This window comes from Canis lupus, chromosome 4, assembly GCF_003254725.2.
Source record: "Canis lupus dingo isolate Sandy chromosome 4, ASM325472v2, whole genome shotgun sequence".
Taxonomy (NCBI): domain Eukaryota; kingdom Metazoa; phylum Chordata; class Mammalia; order Carnivora; family Canidae; genus Canis; species Canis lupus.
This window is the reverse complement of record NC_064246.1, coordinates 51,379,972-51,407,199: the sequence shown is the minus strand read 5'-3', so window position 1 is coordinate 51,407,199 and position 27,228 is coordinate 51,379,972. Positions and strand designations below refer to the sequence as shown.

At 41.9% G+C, this 27,228-nt stretch overlaps 1 long non-coding RNA gene across 1 annotated transcript in view; it reads right to left on the bottom strand.

The window, feature by feature from the left end:
* Positions 1-24,397, bottom strand: part of LOC125754981 (uncharacterized) — a 57,726-nt gene extending 33,329 nt beyond the window's left edge. Inside the window, exons 1-2 of the long non-coding RNA XR_007410267.1 lie at positions 24,323-24,397; positions 23,447-23,539 (exon numbers count right to left, since the gene is read on the bottom strand). This is a non-coding gene — a long non-coding RNA (uncharacterized LOC125754981). The remainder of the gene's footprint in view (positions 1-23,446; positions 23,540-24,322) is intronic.
* Between the last annotated feature and the right edge of the window lie 2,831 nt (positions 24,398-27,228).

Genomic DNA, 27,228 nt, shown 5'->3' with positions numbered 1-27,228 from the left:
TGTAAAAGAAGATCTCTAACTCCTAATCTCTTTTTCTCCAATGCTCCAACTTGTCTGTTTGTTTTAAATGGGAAGTAGTCAAAAATCGTGGTCAAGAAAGAGCCCTATGAATTAGACTTCTTTGAATTAGAGTTTGAATACAGGCCCCATTGAGAATAGTATAAAAAAGACGAAAACTTCCTGCCTCAATTTCTTCATTTGTAAAATGAGGATAAAAGTAATGTTTATCTCATAAGATTATGAAAAGTCAATGAAGTAATCTTGGGAGCCCTTAGCACAATGCCTAGCACACAAGCAGCAGTCAATAAACGATGGAAATTATTACAGGGTGAATTTTGTTACTACAAGTTTTTTTTAAGGAAGCAGCTGTTCATTATAGAAAGACAGGCTGTGTCATGGCATTTGCTTTGACCTTTTTACTATTGGGGAAAAAAAAACCTCAGGACCTAAATCATGATTAATTTATATGCTATGTTTATAAACAGCTAAGCTTTCTCCACTTTGGTTCTCTGAAAGGAATAGGGTCAGTGACACAGAAAATTTGGACTCATTGCAAAATGAATGCTTCTGGAACCTCAATTTGGTTGAGATCAAATCGCCTGGCCTCTCTGGTAATGAACTGTGGGCAAGTTTTCAGGCAAACATGTAGTACACTTGGATTCCTCCACACACACCACGCTGGAGTGACAGCAGTGTGCTGTGGAGCGGCCAAGGTGAAATGTTTCTCCAGTGAATTTGCCAGGAAGATAAGAAGCACATTCCAACAGCAAATGTGTTACCCAAATGGCAGGTCACCTCATTCACAGATCTACTCCTTTCCTGACTGCAGAGAAAACCAGTGTGGACAGCCTTGGGTTTATGGAAAATGTGATTGATAGAAAAAATTCATTCTCTTCAGAAACTGCAAGTTGATAATGGTTCTGATTTATAAGAAAGAATTTGTCATAAGACATATTGATGGTTTACCTTGAAAGATCCTTCAGTGTGTGTGTGTGTGTATGTGTGTGTGTATCCCTGCACACAGATGGGTGTCTCTTGTTTGAAATGAAGAAGCATTTGTAACTTACAAATTATATGAGATAGCCATTTGAAATATGTCTCAAATTCTTCCCTTAAAGAAATATAGTATTTCACCCCCCTACCCAGGCATTCTGTTTCCAAGTCCTTTTATGTTCGCCACTTCTGGTGAAACTAGAGCATATATACTGAACTCAGAGACGAAGCTAGAGCAGTTTACAAATTTATTTTCTGTACTACAGAGCTTGGAACTTGCTCCCATTCAAAATATATGTAACACACTCTCTCAAGTTCACTCAGAAAAGAAACAAATAGTTAAATGTGTAATCTCAGAGCAAACAGCAATATGACTCACAAAAAAAATTAATGAAGGGTCATATAGTAAAAACCCACCTTATTTTATTTTTTTTAAAAGAAAATATAAGACATTTCACCTCTCAGGAAAAAGAAAACAATAGAGGAGATTATATATATATATATATATATATATATATATATATGGTTTGTTGTTATTGGTCTGCTAGTTATTTATATTTATTCTGTTTTGTACTTGTTATGCTCTTAAAATGTGTGGCTTAAAGTGTTTCATCTGTTTTGGAAAATTTGGGGCCACCATCTCTTCAAATATTTTTTTCTTCTCTATTTGCTCTCTTCTCTATTTCTGAGATTCCAATTACACTTATGTTAGTAGAGTGTATACTGTTCCACAGGTCTTTGATACTATTTTTTTTTCAATCTATTTTTCTCTCTGCTCTAGTTGAATTATCTCTATTGGCTCACTTTGAGTTCATTAATCCTCTGTTATACTTTGTGTGATCTACTGCTAAGCCCATCCAAATGATGAAGGATAGTTATAAGAAAGACTGGAAGGGAGAAATGCCCCCCCCCCCCCCCGACCAAGAGGAAACCACTCTTAAAAGGATATTACACCACCCTGAAAGGATCTCTCTACCCTTGACCACATGATACACAGATGACAAAAACCTGATTGGATGACAGGTGCAAAGAGGGTTAATCAGATTAAAACGACCTGCCAACAAGCCCATAAAAAAACCTAGACCCAGAAACTCTGGGTCCCCTCCATCTTTGGAAGCTTTGTACGATTACTCAATAGCTTTACTATCTTTCAGTAAGCTTTGCTTTGCTGCCCACCACTCTTGGTCTGGTCTGCCTCTTCATTCTTCAAAGCGGCATGACCAAGAACCGTGAGCATTTAGAGAAGAAGAAATCCTGTAACACAATAATTTATATTTCTATTTGGTTCTTTTGTATATTTTTCATTTATTTGATAAAATTCGCCATCTCTAACCCCATTTAAACCTTCTTTCTTCTAAATTCGTTCAGTTATAGTAATCATAAATAAGTTCTTTTCTGAAAATTTCATCACATGGATCATCTGTGGGTCTGAGTCTACTGATATGTTTCATGTCTCTTTACTGTGGGTCACATTTCCCTGCTTCTTCGCATGTCATGATTTTTTATTATATTTCAGACAATGTGTAAAAGACCAGTGGAGACTGAAGGAGATTATCATGGCTTCCAGAAAGGGCTCACCCTTTCGTCTGACATGCAGCTATTATTAGGGGCTGAACTCATCCAGCTAATTAGCAGTTGAGCTGAATGGGGGCTGCCGGGCCAGCAGAATTAGTTCCCTTTATCCTCTGGTTTAAATTTCTTAAAGATCAGGCGCCTCCCTTCAGCAGGGTTTGGGGATTTAAGCACTGTGAGACTTTACCATCTATCTGTGCTCACCACACCTATTCCAGGCTTTCTGAGGATTCCACTTATTGAATAAAATGCCTGTGGGGGGCAGGGGGATATGGTAGGTGGGGAGGGCTAACTCTGAGTTTGTGGCTCTTCCATATCCCAGTTGGCCATGTCAGCCTATGCAGGTCCTTTGAAAGCTTGGCTGATTACTCCTTGTTCCCACTAAACTGTTATGCCCGCAGCAGGCTTCCTTCAGTCCTAGATTGAGCAGGTCCCCTAGAGATGAAAATGGTCTCTGGTCTGTGCTTATTGAAAGCCCTTCTCCTTCTTGTGTTTGTTTGTTTACATGGTTTTCTGTTGTTGCTAGGCAATGGTGATCTCTTATGAATCTCTACATCCTGATAGTAGAACTCCTGATTTTGATTCCATGAGTTAAATAGTAGATTGCTTCAACAATTCATTTTATTTTTAAAATAAAGGTGATTAATGATTTATCAAATTATAATCTACTTGCAGACGATTTTTCCCATTTTTCCCAAAGCCACTAACCTTCAAGATTGTGCTTCACTGCCCACATGAAAGATTGAGATAGAGATTATAAGAAAGACCTAATTTATAGAAGGGAAATGAAGGATAACTAATATTAAGTGTTAGGATTTAGTAGGTCTCTAAGTGTTCTGCTTGGTTCTTTAGTACATCGCTTTATTTTTTTTAATCAAAAATATTTATAGGGCATTTACACTGAGGTGGAGGGAACGGGTAGAGATGGAGGCTGCTTGGGAACCATGAGGTCAAGATCCCAGCCAGGGAACTTAAACAGATGAGGAATAGGTCTTCCTGATGGAGGAGGAGAGCTGAGCAGCTAAGGTGTTGGACTTAGAACAAATTCACTTGTTCCTGATTTAGTGTGTACCAGGCATCAGGAGGTGAGACATCTGGACCCCATGTGTGAGCTGCCAATGCTCTATTCAAAAATAGCACCCTTAGGCACCACCAGGATGGGAATTGCAAACACAGGGCAACCTCACAAATGTGGAATGCTTAGCAGCTCTGAATTTCTCACTATATCACGGACATTTCAGTTACTTTCCCTGTTCTGTTTCCTGGGAATGATTTTGTTTGTCATGGAAATAATGGCACCACATGGCAATGCCCTAAGGTGAAAGGCTGGCTTCGATGCTTTTAATGCAGCTCAGGCACAGCTGATGAAATTGTAGGTAAGCCACATTACTCTCGGTGGGAAATGGTGCATTTTGAACAATGTTCTCCCAAAGTCACAGGGATGCCTGCTGAAAGGAAAATGAGCAGTTTCTTCCTGTTCTTGTCACTTAGACTGTATTTCCACTCTGTGCAATTCCACCTGCCGTGCGTTTCCTCTCCTCTGCTCTTCCTTCCCTCACTTCCAAACTCCTCCTATGCCCTTCTCTTCCTTTTTCTTTTTTTTTTTTTTTTGGTTTCTTTATCTCTTCTTTCCTCTTCTCTCCTTGAAATCATAAGTCCTGTTGGTTTCACTAATATTCTTTTATTACTAACTTGAGGTGATCGGTGTTATCAAATTGCCCTCTTATGCTTTCACATAGTGCACTTACATTCCTCAGAGTCCTTTCAGATGTAATAATAATGATAATGATGATAGCTAATACTTATATAGTGCTTACTTTTGCTGGTTGCTATTGAAAGCACCTTACATGTATTAACTCATTAAGGCCTAATATAAGCCCTTTGAAACAGGTATTATTTTTATCCTCATTTTGCAGAAGATGAAATTAGGGCACAGAGAGATAATTTGCTTATTCAATTTACAAGTGGTAGAACTGTGGTTTCAACCCAGGGTACATGCCTTTAAGCTCTGTCCCAAATCCATTCTCATTTAAATTGCCTTATTTAAGTTTTATCCTAAGCCTGTGAGATCTTTAGGGAAGATGCTACTCTTATTATTTTAGAGATGAAGAAACTGAGGCTATAACTGACCAGAACACTCTGGACAGATGGGCTTGGACTAATTCTTTGAGGAAGCAAGGTCCCCAGCCCTGAGATGGGAGGAAAGTGTGTGTGTGTGTGTGTGTGTGTGTGTGTGATCTTAGATAATTAGATATTTAGAAAAAGTCCCTCTCATATATGTTTATTTCAGGTCAAATGTATCAACTGGGATACTTTAGGCTGAAAATAATAGAAAACCTAACTAACAATGACTAAACCCAGAGGTTTTTCTTACTGGGAAAAAAAAAGGCAGAAGTCCCCAGGATGGTCAGTATTTCAGCAAAATAATCAGAACCCAAGCCTTTCTTTTCTGCCATCCTTAGCATTTTAGTTTTTCATCCTCCTCCTGGGGGCCTCATGATTGCAAAGTGGCTGCCTCAGTGATAGGTGTCACATTTTCTCCTGGCCATATACCAAGACAGAAACAAAGGCAGACAAGGTGCTGAGAAAGTGCTTTCCATGTGTCTCTCTTTTATCAGAGAGCAAAGTATTTCTCAGCATGCTTTTGCTTCACAGACCCATATTCAATCATATGGTCACCTATGACCACAAAGAAAGGCTGGAAAAGTGAATATCTGATAAAAAAAAAAAAAAAAAAAAAAAGAGGCTTCATTTGTCATGATTGCATTAGCAAAAGCAATCACAATTCATCTTCCAGGGCTGCATACTTGGAAACCCAAACAAAATCAAGGTTCTGTTAGTGGTATGTTGTGTGCCTAGTAATTTACTTTAAAATACTTCAGTATAAGTGGTATGATGTGTATGTGTGCAAGTTAATGCCAATCAACACTCTAAGAATGAGTGGTTAATTAGTATATGAAGAGTCCTTATCTGAATCAATACCTTTGGTTCGTTAATTAGCATAAGGAATGTTAGGAATAAGTTTTTATTGGTGAAATGAGCTGTGTTTAAGATCACTGAGGAGTGGGGTAGCAGAATGCACCACTTGTGCATGAATAACATAGAAGAAGCTAGTATGGGATGCCTGGGTGGCTCAGCGGTTGAGTCTGCCTTCGGCTCAGGGCATGATCCCGGTCCCGGGAGTGAGTCCCACATCGGGCTCACTGCAAGGAGCCTGCTTCTCCCTCTGCCTATGTTTCTGCCTCTCTCTGTGTGTCTTTCATGAATGAATAAATAAAATCTTAAAAAAAAAAAAAAGAAGAAGAAGAAGAAGCTAGTATGCTCAGCTGTCAGCACCAGAGGCGGAAGTTCTGGAACCATGTGGCCTTGCATCTTCCCATAGAGGATCCTACCACTTGGCATGGTGATGAGTCCTCTGATTATCCTTTAAGGAAATCTGTTTCACAGGGAGCTGCTCCTGCAAGGGGCTTGCCAGGGAACCTGAAGGCAAGGAGAGAAGGACAAAGAGCAGGCTTTCCTAAGACAGAGAGCACTTGTTTGCCTGCTTGCTAATAAATACCCCCATATGCTTGATGAATTTCACGTGAGACTTGCTTTCACTTCAAGATACCATCTGGGAGCAAGATTGCAAGAAAAAAGGCTAAATCGGGCAGCCCCGGTGGCTCAGGGGTTTGGTGCCGCCTTCAGCCCAGGGTGTGATCCTGGAGTCCCAGGATGGAGTCCCATGTCGGGCTCCCTGCATGGAGCCTGCTTCTCCCTCTGCCTCTGCCTGTGTCTGTGCCTCTCTCTCTGCGTGTCTCTCATGAATAAATAAATAAAATCTTAAAAAAAAAAAAAAAAAGAAAAAGGCTAAATCACTTCTTCCTGCCTCTAACCACCAAAGGTTACACTAAAAAGAATCTGATTTGTGCCGATTGCCCTAGGTCTTTTCAGTCCAGTTAGCCAAGGAGGAAAGAATGATGGTTGTTAGAGTGGCCATCAGACCCATAATAACACATAAGATGTTAAATTGAAATCATTTCAGCTGAAGTACCACAATACAGTAGATATAAAATTCCAAAGTGAGGGACTAAACCAAAATACAACTTTAAAAATAATCAATTTCAGGGCACCTCAGTGATTCAGCTGGTTACACATTCGACTCTTGATCTCAGCACAGGTCTTGGTCTCAGGGATGTGAGTTTGGGCCCCATGTTGTACTCTGCATTGGGCATGGAGCCTACTTTAAAAACAAAAACAATTTCAGGGCATTAGATGATCCAGAGTAAATTTTGAAGAATTTGTGGCAAACTGTCTTTGGACTGATCTGCTTCTACCTGGTGAGCCCCACCTTCCAGAGGGAGAAGTGGAGAGTGGTCTATCCCTCACCTTAAGTATGAAAAGAGACCTTTATCAGAAGACCACTTGGCAGCTGATATATGCATGTCCCTTGGAGTTGGAGGTGGGTTGATGGTTGATACACACTTGAGAAATCTGAAGAATTTCTACTGTTGGTGGCAAAGCAGAAGGAAATGTAGTTGTTGCCATGTTAGGGAGTAACTGGTCTCTCCTCCATTGGCAGGTGACAAGGATATAACTACTGGGGACCATATGTAGAATCCTGAGTAGGAATGTTATTATGGGGCTGTCTTAAAAGGAATCTTGTTCCCAAAGGGGTTCTTCTAGAAGGTGAGTTACCCCTACAGAGAGCTTGCATGATGTGGCCTTTCAGAAAATGAACTGAAGATGAGGAGTGAAGTAAGGAGCGTTCACATGATGCAGAAATTTTGTTTGCATCATGGAAATAGCAGGACAGGGGAACCCAACTGGATAGACACTGAAGAACCCCAAACATGCTCAGAAAATAAAGATCCGGTGGAAACCTTGCTGGCCTCTGGAGCCCAGAGCCATCTTATTGTAGTGCCAGAGAAGTAACAACTTGGTTTACTTTCTTCCATCCACCCCATCGAATTCCTTTCTGTACTCCAATGGTGAAGATAATAGAGGTCATCATCAATAAGCTGAGGAAAGATAAGTAGAGCAAGAAATGAAAAGCTGACCCCATGGCCCACTCAGAAGGCAGGAAGCTGGGCTGTTGCTGGTCCCACCAGAGACAAAGAGAGGAAGGACAAAGGGAAATCATAAGTCTCATCTACACTCCACTTTTGTTTATTTTAAGGGACCACATGTTGTAACTACCAAAGTGAGACCATATTTGGTATATAAGGTACTGGTAGGACTTTCTGTTACCCAAGAGTTATCCAGCAATGGGCCTGCGAGAGTTTCCACCTGGGTTGCTGAGCACAGACAAAAGTACAAAGGGAGTCTGGCTCTTCCTATTTCCCTGCGTCATTCACTACCTTTGCTCTTCTCTCCAGCGTCTGCTGCTTCTTTCTCTTGCTTTCCATATCAGTTATCTATTGCTGTGTGATAAATTACCATAAATTTAGTGACTTAAAAAAAAAGCACACTTTTATTATCTCATAGTTTCTGTGGGTCATGAGTCCAGGCCCTGCTTAGCTGGTACCTCTGGCTCTAAGTTCCCTCACAAGGCTCCACTGGAGGAAGATTGCTTCCAAGCTCATTGGCAGATTTCAGTTCTTTGTGGCCTGTTGGACTGAAGGCCTCAGTTTCTTGCTGGCTAATAGGCAGAAAGCCACCCTCAGTTTCTTACCATTGTTTGAAGAAGGCTGCCTTCAATCCTTTACCATGTGAGCCTTTTGAACATGGCCACTTGCTTCAGCAAAGCCTGCTAGAGTGTCTTTTTTTGCAAGACTGGTGTCACAATCTTTTATAATGTAATTACAACAGGACATCCCGTCACCTTTGTCATCATTTCTATTGGTTGGAAGCAAGTCACGGGAAGGATTACACAGAGTGTGAATTCCAGAAGGCAAGGCATGGGGTCACCCTGGAGTGGGTCCAAGACTATAGCTCTTAATCTCTATATCTTGTGTACCTAAGGCTTGGGAAACGGAATATGGAGGAGTTACCAAAAACAGTTTCAAGGTGGAATGTCTATTAAACAAACATGCCGACCTACTGCTCAGGTCAAACAACTCATACAGTACAATCCCAGTGGATTAATATGCTAGAAAGTGTACCATTTCTCAGTTTACCCCAGATCTCCTGCATGTGCCAAAGCCCAGAAGAGGTGGGTATAGGCTTTAGTCAAGGCAAAGGCTGAAGATGTGAGAAGGCATCCCAAAACACTGACTTGTATGAAGAACCTGCTAAATGCTAAGCACTCCATACACATAATTTCAAATAGTCCCCACAACCTTATGATGGAGGTACTCTTATTAGCTTCATTTCGTAAATTAAAAAGTGGAGGCTTAGAAGGCCTATGTAACTTGCTTGAGGTATGTGATGGAACCAGGACTTGAAATAAAGTCAGTTTGCCTCTCAGTGATGAAGGGTAGTGGGAAGAAAGGCAGGCAGGGTTAAGCCCCACTCTCCCCCGACAAGAGGAAACCATACTTAAAAGGATTTTACACCGTCCTGGAAGGAGCCCCCCACCCTTTCCCACCTGATGGATAGATGACAAAAACCTGATTGGACAACAGGCACAGGGAGGGTTAATCAGATTAAAAGAGCCTGCCAATACACCCATAAAAACCCCTAGACTTAGAAACTGGTGACAAGAGTTTCTCTCAGTTCCCCTCCCTCTTTGGGAGCTTTGTACTATCACTCAATAATAAACTTTGCTTCACTATCACTCAATAAACCTTGCTTGCTGCCCACCACTTTGCCTGGTCTACCTCTTTATTCATCAAAGCAGCATGACTGAGAACTATGGGCACAGAAGGAAAAAATATTATAACACCAGCCTAGCTTTTACTACTACTTTCAAGTGCAGGTGCTGGGGATGCCTGGGTGGCTCAGTGGTTGAGCAACTGCCTTCAGTTCAAAGCGTGATCCTGGGTCTGGGGATGGAGTCCCACATTGGGCTCCCTGTGAAGAGCCTGCGTCTTCCTCTGCCTATGTCTCTCCTCTGTGTGTGTGTGTGTCTCATGAATAAATAAGTAAAATCTTGAAAAAAAAATAAAGTATAGTTGTGTAGGTAGTGGAGGCAGTATGCAAACGGCAGTTTCTTTGGAATCAGGAGACTGGGCCCAAGTGTAGCTCAGCATCTCATAATCTGTGTGATTTGGGGCTCCTTACTTGGCCTCCTTGGCCCTCTTTTTTCATCTTTAAAAAGAATTATAAACACTTTTATTATTCATGTACAAAAAATTGAACCTTGATCTTTAACTCACACCATGCACAAAAATTAACTTCAGATCAATCAAAGTCCTATAAATGTAAACAGTAAAACTGTGAAACATAAGTTGGGGAAAGATTTCTTCAATATGCTCTCAAAAGCACTTTAAAGGGAAAAAATTTATAAGTTGGACTTCATGAAAATTAAGAACCTTTGCTTTTAGAAAAGCACCAATAAGAAAATGAAAAGACAAGCCACCTGTGGGGAAAATACATGTCTGATAAAGGACTTACATCTAGACTATATAATGACCTCTTATAGCTTAGTAATATGACAAAGAACCCAATAAAAAATGCAAAAGATTTGCATGGACACATTACCAAAAAAGACATTGGGATGGTACATGAGTACATAGAAAGATGCTTAACATCACTGGACATTAGGGAAATGTCCATGAACGCCACAGCGAGGCATCAGCATAAGTTCACCCTGTCGTTATTAATTCTATCTTTTGGTCTTTACATGGGGCCCTTATTATTCCCATTTTACAGAAAAGCACACTCAAGTTCACTCAGCCAAGATGCAAGGTGGCAGGCTTAAAACTCAGGCACTCTGGCTCCGGTGCCCATGTGGTATTGTGTCTCTCACTGCAGGTTGGCTCCATGGGGGCAAGGACCTCGCCTGTCTTGTGCACTGCTAGAGCTCCAGAGCCAAGCACATAGTAGGCGCTCAGTAATGCCTGTTGAATAAAAGCCAGCCAGGGCACAGTGGGACTCAGTCAGCACTTTTTGCTACCATCGCAGATTGATGGAACCTTTGTGAATGGGCCAGCCGCATGCACTGTAGTTTGGAATGTCCTTTTATGATACCTTTCATTTCGTCTCAGAAAACCCTGCAGGTAGTCTTGCGTAGATCCACTCCATTTTCCTCTTTCTTCTTTTCCTTTTCTCCAGTGGGTTGATGTGGATTTACTTCATCTTGTCCTTTGAGAGAAGACACATGGTGATGGTGACCTCCAGGTGCCTGGCTTTCTGACATGGTGGCCCCAGAGACCAAGTGTGAGACCCAGAAGGCTTCCTGGACCACCTTGAGGCCCCTGTTTCACCTGTGGCTGGGCTCTGTGGACCTTCCCTGCCTTACACTGTGAGGGAGGCTGGCTGGCCCATCCCCTCCTGACCTGAGGAAGGTTTGTTAGCTTGAAGTCCATCCATGGAGGAGCACAAAATGCTCCTTTCTGAGAAAAGGCCCAGAACAGTCTAAGAATCATCCCTGTGGAGAAGGAGGAGCACAAGATCCAGGGCAGGCAGAGTCGGGCACCACAGGGCTGACTGGGACCTACTTCCCCCGAAGCTGAGGATAGGAAAGACAGGACAACAAAGTTTGCTTCCTCCCCTACTAAGAAGGGAAGATGGGGGTTAAGCTGGATTTGCTTTCAACTCTTGGATCAACATTGAGCCCGCCTTGTCTGCCAGGCCATATGGTTTGCAGAGAGGCAGCCGGGACTGGGTGTTGGCAGATGGAGGGAGCAGTGCTGAAAATGACAGAGTCTAGCAACTGGGGAGGCTGGGTATTGGCAAGCAAGAACCTGGGGACAAAGAAAACCTACGAGAGGGCAGGAGACAAGGCAAAAATTAACACTTTTCTGGTAAAGAAAGGGGGATAAGCATTATTTGTTGTGGAGAGGAGAGTATGGAGGAGTCCTGAGGAAGGCTTGCTTGTACGGTGCTTGGCCATATTGCCTAAGCTTTTCTTCTTGCTTTTTGTTTTTGGCCACGTTTGTATACTAGCTATATTGTAATTAGTTAATATTTTTTCTTTATACTGACTCTTGAGAAACTTAAATATATTAGTTTTAAAAAGGAAAAAATTACAGCTGCCACGTGTGAAACGTTTATCATAATTGGATGAGGATCATAAGTATAAGTAAAAGAAGGACAACAGGTAATATTAAATACTGACCAGATGTATTGCCCACTGAAGACTCTGGATTTGGACCTATACTTTCTTTAAAAAAAAAATTAAAGTGTTAAGGACATAACAGAATCAAAGTGAGACTTCTTCTTTGATATAATCAGAAAGTTTTAAAAGGAAAGTTTTTCTCACTGTGTGAGTCAATGTTGTTTAATGCAGCAGTATATCAATGATGCGAGTTTCACTGGAACGTTCTGGAAAACCTTGTGGGAGGGTGCAGAGCAATCATGGCCCTCAGAATTAGAGGATCGTGTTCCAGCTCTAGCTCTGCCACCATCAGCTTGGACACATTTCTTTACTGTGGGTCTCCATCTTCTCATCTACTGAGAGGAATGGAGTTGAACTTCCCAAGAAATAGCAAATTGATTTCATCCTTTGGAGTTACATATTGAGAACTATTCTGAAGCTGTATCCAAGCTTAGTGGGAAAGATGCCATCATAGATTAGTGAGGTCTGCCTCAGGTGCAGATCTGGGAATGACAAGAAGCATGTTGGCCACCTACTATTCCTAGATTAGAGAATTTCTAGATTACCCCTGATTCTGACAGCCTGTGGATGTATGATTTCCCTAATCACTCAAGAACGTATTTGGCTTGCTTATTTGCTCATGATTGATGGCAAAGCATGAAACAAAACAATTTTTGTAAGTGATAGGTAAACAATTCAGTTCTGTCCAACAAACACTCATTGAGCATCTATATCGTGCCAGGCCCTGAGCTGGGATACCAAGATGAATGATAAAAATTATTTCCCATACTGAAAGAGCTCATGGTCCTTGGTGGTGTGGAAAGGGTTGGTGACAGACACACAAATGGATTTCACATAGGTTTCAATATGATGCAGTAAGTACTATGTTAGTAGTACGTGGGGATGCCTGGGGAGCTCAGGACACAGACATTCAGTCAGCAGTTTCCTAGAACATATCCTAACATGAAGGTGATGAAGTCAGCACTATGGCAGTTCTCAAGGATTCATGGAAACTGAGTGTTTTAGGTTGAATTGTGTTCCTCAAAAAGATATGTTAAAGTCCTAACTCCTGAGTGTGAACTTATTTGGAAATAGGATCTTTGTAAATTGTTATGGGGTGAATCTCCCCCTACCTCCAAAAATAAATATGAGAGTCCAAAACCCCAGTACCTCAGAATGAAGACAGAGTTTTTACAGAGATGATTAAGTTAAAATGAGGACAGTGGGGGTAGGCTCTACTCCAGTATGACTGGTGTCTATATCAAAGATGAGTGAAGATACAGGGAGGAGACAGCCATCTACAAGCCAGGCTGGAACAGACCCACAGATCTTTCCCTCATGGCTGTTGTAAGGAACAAATCTGGTCTACAGCTTGATTCAAGACTTCTAGTTCTAGAACTGTAAGATAATGCATTTCGTTGTTGAAACCACCCAGTTTGGGATACTTTGTTACAGTAGCCACAGCAAACTAATACACAGATGTAATTAAGTCAAGATGTAGTCATACCAAATTCAGGTAAACTCTAATTTATGACTGGTGTCCTTATAAGGAGAAGAAATTACGCGCACACACACACACACACACACACACACACACAGAGGGAGAGAGAGAGAAATACCATGTGACAATGGAGGTAGAGATCATAGCAATGCATCTACAAGCTAAGGAATGCCAAGGATTGCCAGCAATCACCAAAAGCTAGGAGTGAGGCCTAGAACCAATTGTCCTCAGAGCCCTCCAGAAGGAACCAATCTTACCAATACCTTGATTTCAGACTTCTAACCTCCAAAATTGTGAGAGAATAAAATTTGTTTTAGGTCACCCACCTCATGGTGATTTGTTACGACAGTCCTAAGGGGTGAACATGCTGACCCTTTATTTTGCCCTCTCCCTACACCCCATCCCACCTTTTTTCCTCCACTTTTGGGATATCTACTCAGAAAACAGATTACACAGGCTACCAAGATGAACACCATATTTATCAGATGAAAATATGAGGAATATAGACTTATGACATCCTCTAGTATTTTCTATAATGACCATCTTTTCTTTCCAGGCTACCCCCACATTAGGACAGCTGTGCAGCTCTCACTGCTTCAGAAGAATGCACAAGTAGATCTTGGTTTTGAGTTTCCAGAGTGATACTGAGAGGCCTTATGATGAGAGCAAGGGGACAGAGCAGTTATCTGTGTGGGCAAGTCACCAGAGATCCATGGGAACAGGGCCCTCTTGGTGGATGTCACCTGGGTTAGGATCAGCCCTCCCCAGCTCCACTCTGGCTTGTGCATAGACCCTGAAGCTCAGACACAAGCCAGGGGAGACCAAATGACGAGGAAGTTGCAGGCTTGACTGATCTTGCTTCTACCGCTAGCAGAATGAGACATGCGCTGGGGGCAAGGTGAGAAGAGGGACCCAGAATACAAATGAAATGAAGCTCAGTTGAGAAAACTTAAAGTGGCTTTTTTTTCTTTTTACCCTCTAAGATTGAGCAGAGAGATATATATGTGCTTTGAGAATAAGGCTCTTCTCTTTCCTCAGAGGAGACATAAACTCAGGAATGATTAGCATGTGTGACCTTTTTTTGGGGGGTGGCAACAAACTTATTAAAGTATAACATATATCCAAGTCAAAAATAGGCAGCTCAATTAATATTCACAAAGCAAACTCACCTGTGTAACCAGCACCCACCACAACAGAACATTACTGGCGCTGCAAGAGCCTTTACATACCCCCTACCAATCACGCTAATCCCCCCAAAGGGTATCCGCTTTCCTGACTTCAAACATGTTCGTTCAGACAGTCTTTAAACTTTGTATAAATGGAATCGATCAAAAGGTATTTTGTGTCTGACTTCCTCTGCTCAAGGTGTTTGCAAGGGTCTTTCATGGTGTCACATGTTGCTGTAGTTCATTTCATTTTATGACTATGAATATACCAGGATTTATGTATCCACAAGACTCCAGGCAGGCATTTGGGCTATTTCTAGTTTGGGGAAATTGCATGTAGCACTGCACTGAATACTCTTGTGCATGTCTTTTGGTGCATTGAGGTGGGCATTTCTGCTGGGGATAATCTGAAGTGTGAAACTCTTGGGTCATAGAGGCAGTGTATGGTTCAGCTTCAGCAGATACCCCCATTTTCCAGACTGGTTGTGCTGATGACACTCCCACTGGCAGTACACAAGACTGTAGCCTTTCCACATCCTTACCAGCACTTGCTATTGGTTCTCTTTCATTTTAGCCATTCTAGATTATGTCCTGATTTTTGCCAGCTTATTTCTAAGGCGAACACATGTCGTGAAGCACTAGCAAATTCCAACACTCTGCATAACTGTTTCCCATCACTTCCTGTTGGAGGGGGCCTAATCCCCGCCTCCATTCCCTCTGCCAGGGAATTTGGGAAGATAGGAACAACTATGTTTTTACCATATCACAACTTTAAGAGATGTCTTTCAAGATCATCTATACGTACTCATCATGCAAATAAGAAAACCAACAAACAGGGGGAAAGGAGTTTTCCAGAATCTTCCAGCCTGCTGATACCTGAGGCAAGACTAAGACTCAAGCCTCCAAATCACAAATCCACTGCTTTTTCTACCACCCACTTCCAAATTTCACTATCAAACCTGACAATTGAGGATATTCCAAAGAGAGAGTAATAAATGTATCAGCCTATATCTGAACAGCTTAACCCACCCGTGCAGCCCACCCCTCTGGATAGTGAGTCCAACCACAGTGAGAGTTTCTAGATACAGTGGATGAGCTACATTTTTTAGCTTAGACGGCCACCAAAGGATTAAGATAAGACTGTATTTCAAAGCTCTGGGGAGTGTCCCTAATCCTCTGTTCTCATCAACCTCAGCATCTGCCCTCATACTCTGTCCTAGTTCCCGAAAATCACAAGATCAATCAGGATGGAGGGTGATAATTGTGCGTTCACACTCTCTCTATCTCTCCCCATATCATGTGTCTTTTTATGTCAATAGACTGATCTACTCACTTTTTCTTATGTAAGCCTAATACCAATACCTACTAAGAGCTTGCTATGGAGCAGATATCATATTATCTGATGCCCACAGTAGCCTTATGAGGCCAGTGCTATTTTATCTTATTTTATCCCTATTATAAAGACAAAGCATGGGCATCTTAAAGAAGTCAACTTGTCCAAAGACCTACTGTGAAGTCATTAAGCCAGGGCTTAGACCCAAGACTCTCAACCATGCTCTGAAGCCTCCATTACCACAAACCATCATCATGGGATTGAATCAGAAGAATATACTGCCCAGGGCATGCCTTTCTTTAAGAAAACCATATAAAGGAAAATCTGAAGTGATAAAAAAGATATGTTCCCTTGTAGAAGAAACACAGTGTTGTTTAAATCCAGTGCTCCACCGAGAGCACTTATACAGTGTTTGTTATCACAGAATTTACTACTTGACTTAGGGTCTTGGCAGAGTAAGGGAAACTCAATCAGAGTGTGAGGGAACTTCCAGCCTCGAGTGATCACTGGGAAATTAAGATAAAGCATCTCTACATCAGAAGAGGGGCAGGAAGACATTGTGTTATCATAGATTTTGAAGTTGCTTCACGTGTGAGAATACCTATGGGTGTAAAAGGTAGATTGAATTACACAGGACAAGTTCAAGAGGACTTCCTTCACAAAAACAGAGGCATACGTACCTGCATTTCCTGCCCCTGAAAATAGAGAGGAGCCCATGGCAGAGGGAGGCCTAACAGGGAGAAGTCAAATGTGCCTTTTGTCCTGATGGTAGACCAGTAACTAGTTAGTTAGGTCAATTTCTGTTAGAGAGAAGTATGTTTAGGAAACGAAGTCAAAAACCTCTAAAAACTTATGTGGAATATTGGCTGAGGGTAGAAGTGACTGTTGGAAAGCTTGATTTTAAACATTTGAAGCCTGCTTACCACAGCATCCCTCATGTACTGCCCCTGCTCCTCTGCCTAAAACCTTCCTAATCTCCCACTGCCCGGAGACGAAACTCAAACTCAGTACCATGGCATACAAGTCCACCCAAGCTGGCTGATGCTTGCTCTCCCAGACCCTTCTCATTTCTCATCCCACTCTCCTCTTTATTCCTTCAGCCACCTTAGTCTTATCTCTGTTCCTTGAACATGTCACACAGGTGCCTGACTCAGGTCCGTTGCATTCGTTGCTTTCTCTACCTGAAATGCTTTTTCCTAGCTTTGCATGACTGGCTCCTTCTCTTTCCACTCTCAGCTCCAATTCACCATCTTACAGAGCCTCACATTTATCAGGTGGTCCTACTGCCTGCATAGTGCTTACCATCATCTCTAATTACCTTATTTATGTGTCTCTTTCCTTGTTATTGCCTGTCTGTATTCACTAGATTTCAAACATAAATGAAAGAAAAGAACTTTTTTTTTGTATGTTTGTTTTATTTTATTTTTTTTTAACTCAGTGTCATAAGCACTTAGGACAATGCTGGAGATTGTCAGACATTAGGCATGAATTTGCTGAATGAATGAATAATGAATGAACTGCTAGTAGAACCAGATATCTCACTAACCATGAAAAAAATATTCAGACCCCTAGTTCTTACTAATAAACATTAGATTTAAAACAGAATAGAATCAGTCCTTTTCTAAAAACCACACTAAGCATTTTCCAAGGATCATAAGTACTACATGTCCCTGATACAAACCCATTAAATACAAATATCTGAAATGCAATGAGATCAATTTGCGGAATGAGGTTTGAGGAGTTTTATGAACTCACTACCCAGTGGAACTGGTGAAAATTAGTAGACATGGCCATGTAAAGCCTCTGGAAATGGTCCTAAGAGTATATAGCAAATGAAGAAACATCTGTCCCCCCCAAAAAAAAATCCATGAAAATTTTGTAAGAAAACTGAGAATCTGTGGTATTTGTAACAAAACCACTCCCTTGATCCCCATTCCAAGCTCAGTGGGACTTCACTCCAGACTGGTACAGCCAAGAACATAGTAAATGAGGAACAGGTAGGGCTAGGTAGGAAGAGATAGGTAGGGTGCTATGATCAGACTCACCAAAAAAATCCCAGAAATGCTGAGGCGTAATGAAACCAGAGATAAGGGAACAAACCAGACCATCCTGCCCTGGGCATCAGAGATGGGGTCTTTTTATGGCAGTCCCATTGTGACCAACAAAGAATAACTAGACCCCAAAGAAGTAAGCCATTAAAGATGTTATCACTAGTCCTTACTCAAACCAAGACATCACAAAAGTGATAAGGCCATAAGCTCCTCAGTCAGTTCTAAATAAAAGACTTGTCAGGGAAGGCCCGTGTTGGCAATTCTGTCGGGAACCCTCTCACTTCTAGGAGCTTTTTCTGTATCCTTGCTTAATAAAACTCTATCCCTTTACTCTCCTTTGTCAGAGAGATTCATTCTTTGACACCATGAGACAAGAACCTTGCTCTCCCACTTCAATAGGACTCCCATCCCAGCTTCCACATGGAGGGCTTTCTTCCCAGGAGAAGCAAGAAATCTGCATTTCTCATCCTGTCTCCATTGACCTGCTCAGTCCCAGGGGAGTGTGGGCTAGAGGTGGAGGCTCCCTTCTGCTTATCCCATTTGTGGAATAAGGCTCTGGGTTGGGTGTGCAGTGCTGAGAATCCCGGGGCCCTGGCATTAGGAGTTAGTTAGACAGTTAGGTAGTCAGAGCCAGGGTCTTTGACAAGAAAATATGGAGTTAGGACAGCTAAGATAAAACAGCACTAACATCCTGTTTTGCAGCCCAGACAGGACCACTCTAGTACTCTGTTTTGCAGCATTTGCAGAAACAAATTCTGCAAAACATCTTAAAATAAGGCAATTAACCACAAAGCATTTGTCACTATCCCAGGCAAGGGGCAAGTAAGACATAACCTCCTGGGTATTAACAAAAGAGACAGATCATCAGCACATTGACATTAACCTACTAGGTAGACAGATACGCGACCAAAGCCCTGATTGGCATGACTCAGCACACCCGGATTGCTTAAAATAGTTCCCCGAAAGATTTCATAAAAACCCCTGGACTTAATTCCAGAGATAACCCTCTTGGGACCCCCTTCCTCTCTTGGAGCTTTATACTATTGCTCAATAAACTTTGCTGCCCACCATTCTTCATCTGGTCTATCTCTTCATTCTTCGAAGCAGCATGACCCAGGACTGTAGGCATCAAAGGAGAGGAAATCCTGCAACAGGTTCTGTGTGTTGAATATAAACAAATCTTAGACTTTGGTAGGTAAGTAGTTCACATTCCTCTGCTGAGATTTCTGCACTGTGTTTCTCAGAATGAAAACTGAATTCTATGAATTCCTCAAAATCTTTTGGGGGAAATGTAATGTTTAAAACACGTGCTGAGCACCTCTTATAAGACAAGAACTGTGCAAGATCACTTAGACATACTATCTCAATTAATCCTTTCGGCTACCCTGTGATATAGGTCCTGTTAGGATCAACTCATTTTTATGGGTAAGCAATCCAAATTTTGAAAAGTTAAGTAAATTTTTCAATGACATGCAGTTGGTAAGTGGTAGAACCAAAATTCAGATCCTGAGAATCTCCTTCCAAAGTCCTAGGACTTCTTAGAGCCTTTACTATACTAGAATGTATTGTGTAAAACAAAACGCATTAGAACTTCCCAGAAAAGAGTCGACATCAACGACCACAGAACTCTATACACTATGTATCTAGCCGGACTTTGAAGTGTTAGTGTCCTGAGTAACACACTTGGGTTCCCTCTGACATTCCCACCTTTGAAGCTCTAACTCTTCTAGCTAATTCCTACTGCCCCTCAAAACTTCACCTCATCCCCAAGGTAGCTTTTCCAGATCTCCAAGCCTGATTTTGGTGTCCCCTTCTATGATTTCATATTGCTGTATGCAATGATTCCCAACAAGGGGCAAAAATGCACCATCCTCAGGGGACATTTGGCAATGAATGGAGATAGTTTTGGTTGTCATAACTGGTGCAGGGGCAGGGTGCTAGTGGTATTTGATGAGTAGAGGGCAAAGATACTCTGCGTATCCTCTAATGCATAGGAAACACTCCTTCCACCATAGCCAAGAATTAACCAGCCTAAAATGTCAAGAGTGCTGAGGTTGAGAGACCCTGCTCTCCAATGATTTCAGACACTGACTTACAGACTTCCCGAATCTTGTATTTAGCTGTCTGTGTAGGTCCTTCACTCAACTGTCAGCTCCTGGACTAGAATTCAGGGCTTCTCAGAACGTATAAGTTACTGGCAGATTACAACATAAACTGTTGGAGGAAAGAGGTTAATGATAGGTTACAGTAGGTGCATTTGGGGGTGCTACCTATCCCATAGTCCCCCATTCTTGAGCACTGCTGCATATTAGAGTGGCAGGCCCTGGCAGCCAAATTTATGCTATTTGACTCTGCTGCTTTGTCTTAGATATTGGAACAGAAGCGGACACCAGTTCTCACCTCAACTCATCATATTTCCTCTCCAGGGAATTTAGAATTGCCACTAAAAAGGCACTAGTCAGTGTCTGCTGGTTACTTGAAATCTATAGAGCAGCCATCTTTGGCCATGGTGTGTGAAAACTCTCATCAGAGGAAGATGAATCCATGGGGAATGGGTACAGATGCAAGAAAATGTGGCATTCTGGGGACAGTAACCATGGTTTCCAATGGCTTTCCACTTGCTGGCTCCACTGAGCCTGTGTGCATCTCTCTTACACATTCTTCTCCAGGGTTTTGTTCTTACACCCCTATCATAAACTCCCACTATTTTATTTTGGTCTGAGTGGGTTTCTGTTTACACAGAACCAAAGATTAAGCTATAAGTCGGGAAACATAGCCTTAATCTCTGAATCTTAAATACAAGGTTCTTCCTTCCCCGCAACTATGAGATTGAGGAGAAAAAAGGAAAGAGCGCCAGAGAGTCCATGGAAGGGATGTTAGAAGGCACCTTTATCATCCCATTTTCAATGTTCTACAAAGGGTATCTGGAAAGGCCATCCCTATTTTTAGATGATTGCCCAGAAAGAGTGACTAATGCCTGGGGGGCTTGCTTTAGACTCTAAACTATACAATGTTGCAGAGGCATGAGCTCCCCTCTGTAAATGAAAGGCATTAACAATTTACTTCAGTTTCAATACATCACAAGAGGCTCATGGAGACAATTATTTGCTGAAGGGCACGTGACCTTGTTGGACCTGACATTTATTTTATCTTCCTTTGAAAACAGTTAAGATTGCACAATTGATATTTTGCACTTCTAATCTTTTGCTTCTTGGTGATTATTATAAAGAAATAATATTAATAAATGATTAAATCTGGATATTAGCTCAGAATAGACTTCGATCTTTTTTTTAAGTTAAACAGAGAAATAGAACATTTCTCTGGCTGCCCAAAGGTTTCAGGGATATGGCCACGCAAATGGGAAGCACCCTAATCACCTCTAGCTTTGATGGCTGGGGGAGCACGAAGATGGCATTCCCAACTGCTGGTGCTAGCTCAGCCATCAAGTTTGGCTTAAGAACAAATTCTGTCCGCGGCGTGTTTTCCAATGCAAGGCTAGCCATTTCCCCGAAGTGGACCTACCCTCTGCTTGTTCTTTGACCTCCTTCCATAAATCTGGGATAGTTTTCTAGAGAAATAGCTTTTACATTCCCCCACCTATTGTGTCCTTGATTTACCCAGCACAAATGCCAAGTAACATTTACATGATGGATTAAGGACCCTCTGAGATCATCCCAGTTCTCTACAGCAAGACTGTGCATTTGTAAAAACTTGACTGTGTCCTTGTCGACAGCCTGCGTTTCTTCTTTTTCTGTACTATCAAAACTCCACCCCATTAGATCTCAAAATAATTTTTTCCTAGTCTATTTTCTTCAGTGATCCTCAACTCCAAAACACCTCTCTCCTTGGTGTTGGTTGAATTATGATTTTAAAAAAATCTTGTTTTCTTACAGGCTTTATTTTAGGCTATAGATCTTCATTGGTGCAGAGTATACAAGGTGAGCCCTTGGTTTGGCAAGTCTTTCTTTTCTGCTCCCTAAACCTTTGGCGTCAGGATTAGATATGGAATAAAGAGTTTGAAACATTTCATTAACCTGTAGTCAAACAATAATTTCAGATTCAAAAAGCTTTCTATCTGCATGAAAGGATTTTGTACATTGATTAAAAAAAAGAATAGAAAAAAATAAGATAATTCCTTGGATGTAGGGCCAATAATCAGAGTCCGAATTGCTTTGACTCTCTGGAGAAAAATCCCATGCTAGCTCATTCAAATTTTTTTTTTTTCTTTCAGAAGCCTGTATTAGAATGTGGAAAAGCAGCAGGGGAAGGGGAAAAGTCTGTAATTTTAATGGGACTGCAGAGACCACTTTGAAACATGGAACATTTCCACGAGAACAAATATAATAGCTTCCACCTGATGTCATAGCCACTCGTTCTCTTTAAGGATCCAAGCGTGTAAGTGAGTTTTCCTGACGTAGAATACGATCGGATCCTTTGGGACACTGAAGGATGCCTCTTGCAGGGCCCGGGCAGCTCCCTGGTCTGGGCCTCTTCCTTGAGCTGGAACTTTGATTTCAGTGTTCCTTCTCTGAAGCCATGGCCCACTGCAGCCCAGCAGTGACTCAAGCAGATGGCTGCCTGTGACAAGCCTCTTCTGATTGGTAATAAAAATACCAGAAGCTCCACTGCACTGTGTACAAATACGTGAAGCCATTGCAGATTCCTTTGTATCTCTAGATTCTATTTTGAGAGCGGGCTGATCTTTTCCATGCAGAACCCTCACAGAATGAGCAATCATGCCAGGTGGGTGTTGGAAGCACTACTGCAGTTTGTGAAAGTCAAGGGTTTTTGTTTTGTTTTGTTTTTTGTTTTGTTTTTATCAGCCTTCAAAAACATACTCTCACCTTCTAGGATTTCTGACCCCACTGCCCATGATTTGTGGCGGGCGGAGGAGAGAATTTTGATTTTCTTATACACAAACCATCAGACGCACTTCCAAATGAAAGACCGACTCAAATTATATTGCCCCTCACTTCCCAGAAGAGATGCTGATGTGAACAAAACTATGGGAAAATGTAGAACTGGGGATGGGAGGAGAAGTTGGGGTAGAATCTAAAGGCCCAGTAAGCCATTCCCTGGGTAATAAGTCCAGGAACGTTGAGAGTTGATTTTGAACTTAACTTGCTTAATTTATTGGAGCGATTCACAAACTTTCCATCATTAAATCACCTGGGGAGCTTTTATAAAAGTGCAGATTCCCAGCGCCCACCCCCTACCCCCCAAAAAGTTCTGATTGGACAAATTTACACTGGAGCCAGGAAATCTGTATTTTGGACAAGAAACCTAGGTGACTCTGACCTGCTATTGCTATGTTAAAATGTGATATTAATAAGTTTAAAAGTCACAGGTCCAACTGCAACCCAAGTCAGCTAACTGCTAACTCTGTGGCCTCAATCTACCAATCATGAAGATTCTGGGTGGGAGCGTGAGAAGTACTGGGGTGGAGGGAAAAGATAACGGATAAAGGATCAGAAGGTCCTGTTTCCAGTCCTCGCCCCATCATTTATGAGCCATGTGACCTTGGGCAAATGTCATTGGAAGGCTCAGTGCCCCATCTGTAGAATGGGGCCCATAATTCATGCCTTGCTTACCTCATCGGTTCATGAGGATCAAATGAGAAATTACTTTGTAAAACATTACATGTTAGAAGTCACAATATTTTCAGAGATGTAGTATTTTCCCTCTTCAGTCTAATGATAGCATACTCACACTCAGCAGCCCCAGATCCAAGTGCCTCTGCTTGATGAACCGGGAGAATCCTGGTATACCATAAGGGCTGATTCCAAACTTAGTTGTCTTGACCTGGAAAGAATGGCCAGCTGCATGTTGAAAAAAGGAAGATTCCGAGGCTCCATCCTGCATCAGTCCCTGGGAGTGTAGGTGGGAATTTTAATATTGCCAAAGACCATTCTTATATTAAAAGTGGGGGGGTCACTGGGCATGGTCATAATGGAAGTTGGGGGCCTATGAGTGGCATGCACAGGTCTCTTCCTACTTCCTGTGGCCCGGGGTGCCCCATCCTGTCCTTCATCTGCCCTGTCTACTCATTTTACCAGAGCCCTGCCCCCCACCCCTCACCAACCGCCTCCCACCCCCCGCCCCGGCCCCAGCCACCAGTCCAGCTAGACACGACTGCAAGCTTCACCCTCCACTCTGAAATCCTCTCCCTTTATCAAAACTTGTTCCCTTTGTGCTGGTTTTCAAGCTAATTATCTCCAAATCCAGTTCCCTAGAAGTCACCTGGTACAGGTTCTGGCACTCCCAAGGCTTTTGTTTCTCAACAACTTTTTTGTATTTTATCATTTTAATCCAAGCATTCTGTCAAGGCTTTCCTAGAGCAGTTATAGCAGAGGAATATGGATCATCAGCACCAGGTCAGCCAGGATAATATTGGGGACAAGCGTCCCCACCCCCCAGCCCACATAGCTGGTGAAAACCAAGCCAGCAGGTTTCCATGTCTGTGGACCTGGACTCTATCGTCTCCCTTTTTCACTCCTATTCTCTGTTTTTCAAAACAAGGCAACAGGGTGTTTCCGTTCTGTGTATGGAAAACCCCTTTCCCCCAGAGTTTAGTCATTTTATTACCCAGCTCCAGAGTGTGGCCTGCTGGACTGTGAGCTGAGACGGCTGCCATGGATTTCCTAATGCCTTCAGTTCCTCTCACAAAGAGTTGGCAGCCACCGTCCTGGGCAGGGCCTGGCTCATGGAGCCCTGCTCTTCTGCTTACTGATTTCTGGTGGGACATGGGGCTCATCGGATCAAAATTCTCAAGGCTGATGTTTCCCTAAAGCACCATTAATGAAAACTCATTCATGAATACTGTGTTTTGATGAGGGCAGTGTGTCTTCAGCCAACATTTCTAAGGATTATTTTTGCTTGGTGGGAGGGATGATTTTTTTTAACTTTTTTTGTTTAAATTGAGAGGAAAAATCAAAGGGACAGTAGATTAAGAAAAGATAAATACTGTAAGGTGAAGCGGAGGAAAAGACTAATTCTAGCTACCTCCAAGGGGCGATAGGAGGTGACAGGCTTCCTCCAGTTGGTGAAGCATCGAAGTCAGGCAGCTATGGCTGAAGGAATGCTGGGTAATAAGCAAAACTGAGAGAGTCCAGAACATAGCTACTATCTTATGATATCCTAGGTCTTACAGATATACTCTCAGGAGTAATAGGAAGAAAAAGTCCTGCTGCATCTCATCAACATGTAGGAGAGGGGTCACAAACTGCCATCTGCCCTCTATTTTTAAACATAAAATTTTATTATAACAGAGCCATACCCATTCCTATATCTGCAGCTGCATTCATTCCATACAAACAGAGAAATTATACCCAATAATATATTTATTGTTTGGTCCTGTATGGAAATTGTCAACACCTGGTCTAGAATGCTATATCCTCTATCCTCTAACTCATTACTTTATAAATGCATTTTTTTGGTAAAGGATACATTTTTATAAGTTTTTTATTTAGGCGATCTCTACACCCAACATGGGGCTTGAACTCATGACCCTGAAATCAAGAGTTGCATGCTCTTCCTACTAAGCCAGCCAGACACATCTGTAAAGAATATTTTAAATATGGAAGCTCATGAAAAAGTTAAGTGCAGAGCTAATAGGGGAGAGAGATTTCAGAGTACACCAGCTCAGCTCAGCTTCCTTCTCGTCCTACCTCAGTGGTGTCTCTAGAACCCAGGATTCCATAAAATAGAAATTGAAAAATCACTCCAAGCCAAAGCAGTCTTGAGAAAGAAGGAAAAAAAAAAAACCTAGAAGTATTACAATTCTAGATTTCAAGCCATACTACAAAGCTGTGGTAATAAAGACAGTGTGGTACTGGCACAAAAATAGACACATAGATCAACAGAACAGAAAAAAGAGCCCAGAAATAGAGCCACACTTAACATGGTCAATTAATCTATGACAAAGGAGGCAAGAACATAGAATGTGGAAAAGACGGCTTCTTCAATAAATGTTGTTGGGAAAACTGAAGGGCTACATGCAAAAAGAATGAAACTGGACCACTTTCTAACACAACACACAAAAACAAACTTAAAATGAATTAAAAACCTAAGTGCAAGACCTGAAACCATGAAAATCTCAGAAAAGAACATAGGCAGTAATTTCTTTGACAACATTCATAGCAACATTTTTCTAGCATCCGCCGATAGATGAATGGATAAAAAAGATGTAATATATGTGTGGAATATTACTGAAACAAGAAAAAGAATGAAATCTTGCCATTTGCTACAATATGGATAGACCTAGATGAGATGTCATGCTAAGTGAAATATGTCAGATTGAAAAACACAAAAGCCATATGATCTTACTCAGACGTGTAATCTGAAAAACAAATGAATAAACAAATAAAAAGCAGACTCAGACCTATAAATACGAAGAGCAAACTGAAGGTTGCTAGAGGGAATGTGGGCAAAATGGGTGAAGGGGAGTGGGAGGTAACAGGTTTCCAGATATGGAATGAATAAGTCATGGGAGTAAAAGGCACAACATAGGAAATATAATGAATAATATTGTAGTAGGATTGTATGGAGGCAGATGGTAGCTACACTTGTGGTGAGCATAGCATGAGGTATGGAGATCATGAGGAATCACTATGCTGTACAACTGAAACTAAGGTAACATTGTCAGCTATACTCACATTTAAAAATAGTCAATAAATTAGTGCAGAGTACATGCTCTTGAAGGCAGGGAATTGCCTTGGTTTCTTCTGTGTCTATTAAGTGTCCGACATGGAGAATACACTCAACATAAGTATGAGGGATGAATCATGGAATGAAGTGCCCCTAGTCAAGAACCCCCCGCCTTGGACACTATTAAGTCTCACTCTTCTACCTGTCATCTAAAGTCTCCCCAAGAATGATTTGTGTCCACTGTCTCCTCTTCCTATATCCTCATTACTGGTTTCTGATTTTAGCCCTATTGTTCTGTTGGAACTGTTGTCACCCAGGTCCCCAATGATATTCTCAACTACCACAGTTCATGGACATTATTCAGTTCCTGTCTTCAGGTAAGCCTTTGGGCATTTGACAATTTCTGAATCTTACCACCACCTGGGCTTCTCATTACACCATAATCGCCTGGTTGTTTTTGTTTCTGACCTTTGCTTCCCTGTCTGAGATGGGCTCCATTTTGTCTGCCCCTAAATGATGGTGTCCTGTAAGCACTGGCATCGCACCAACTGAAATCAAAATGTTGAGTGCTCACAAGTCACCACTGAAGGTGCAGCCTCCTTCCTAAATTCCAGACTCACATACTGAATCCCTTGTGAGACAGCCCCACCCAGTGCTCCAAACTCAACCTGTGCCAATCTGAATTTACTGTGGTCATCCCAAGCTGCTTCCTCTTCAGAATTCTTGCACACACCTGATGACACTCTCACCCGGCCTCTTCTTTCTTTCTTTTTTTTTTTTTTCTTCTTTCAACTCCAACCTTGACACCTCAAATCAAACAGCAAACACCAAAGTCTACCCACTTT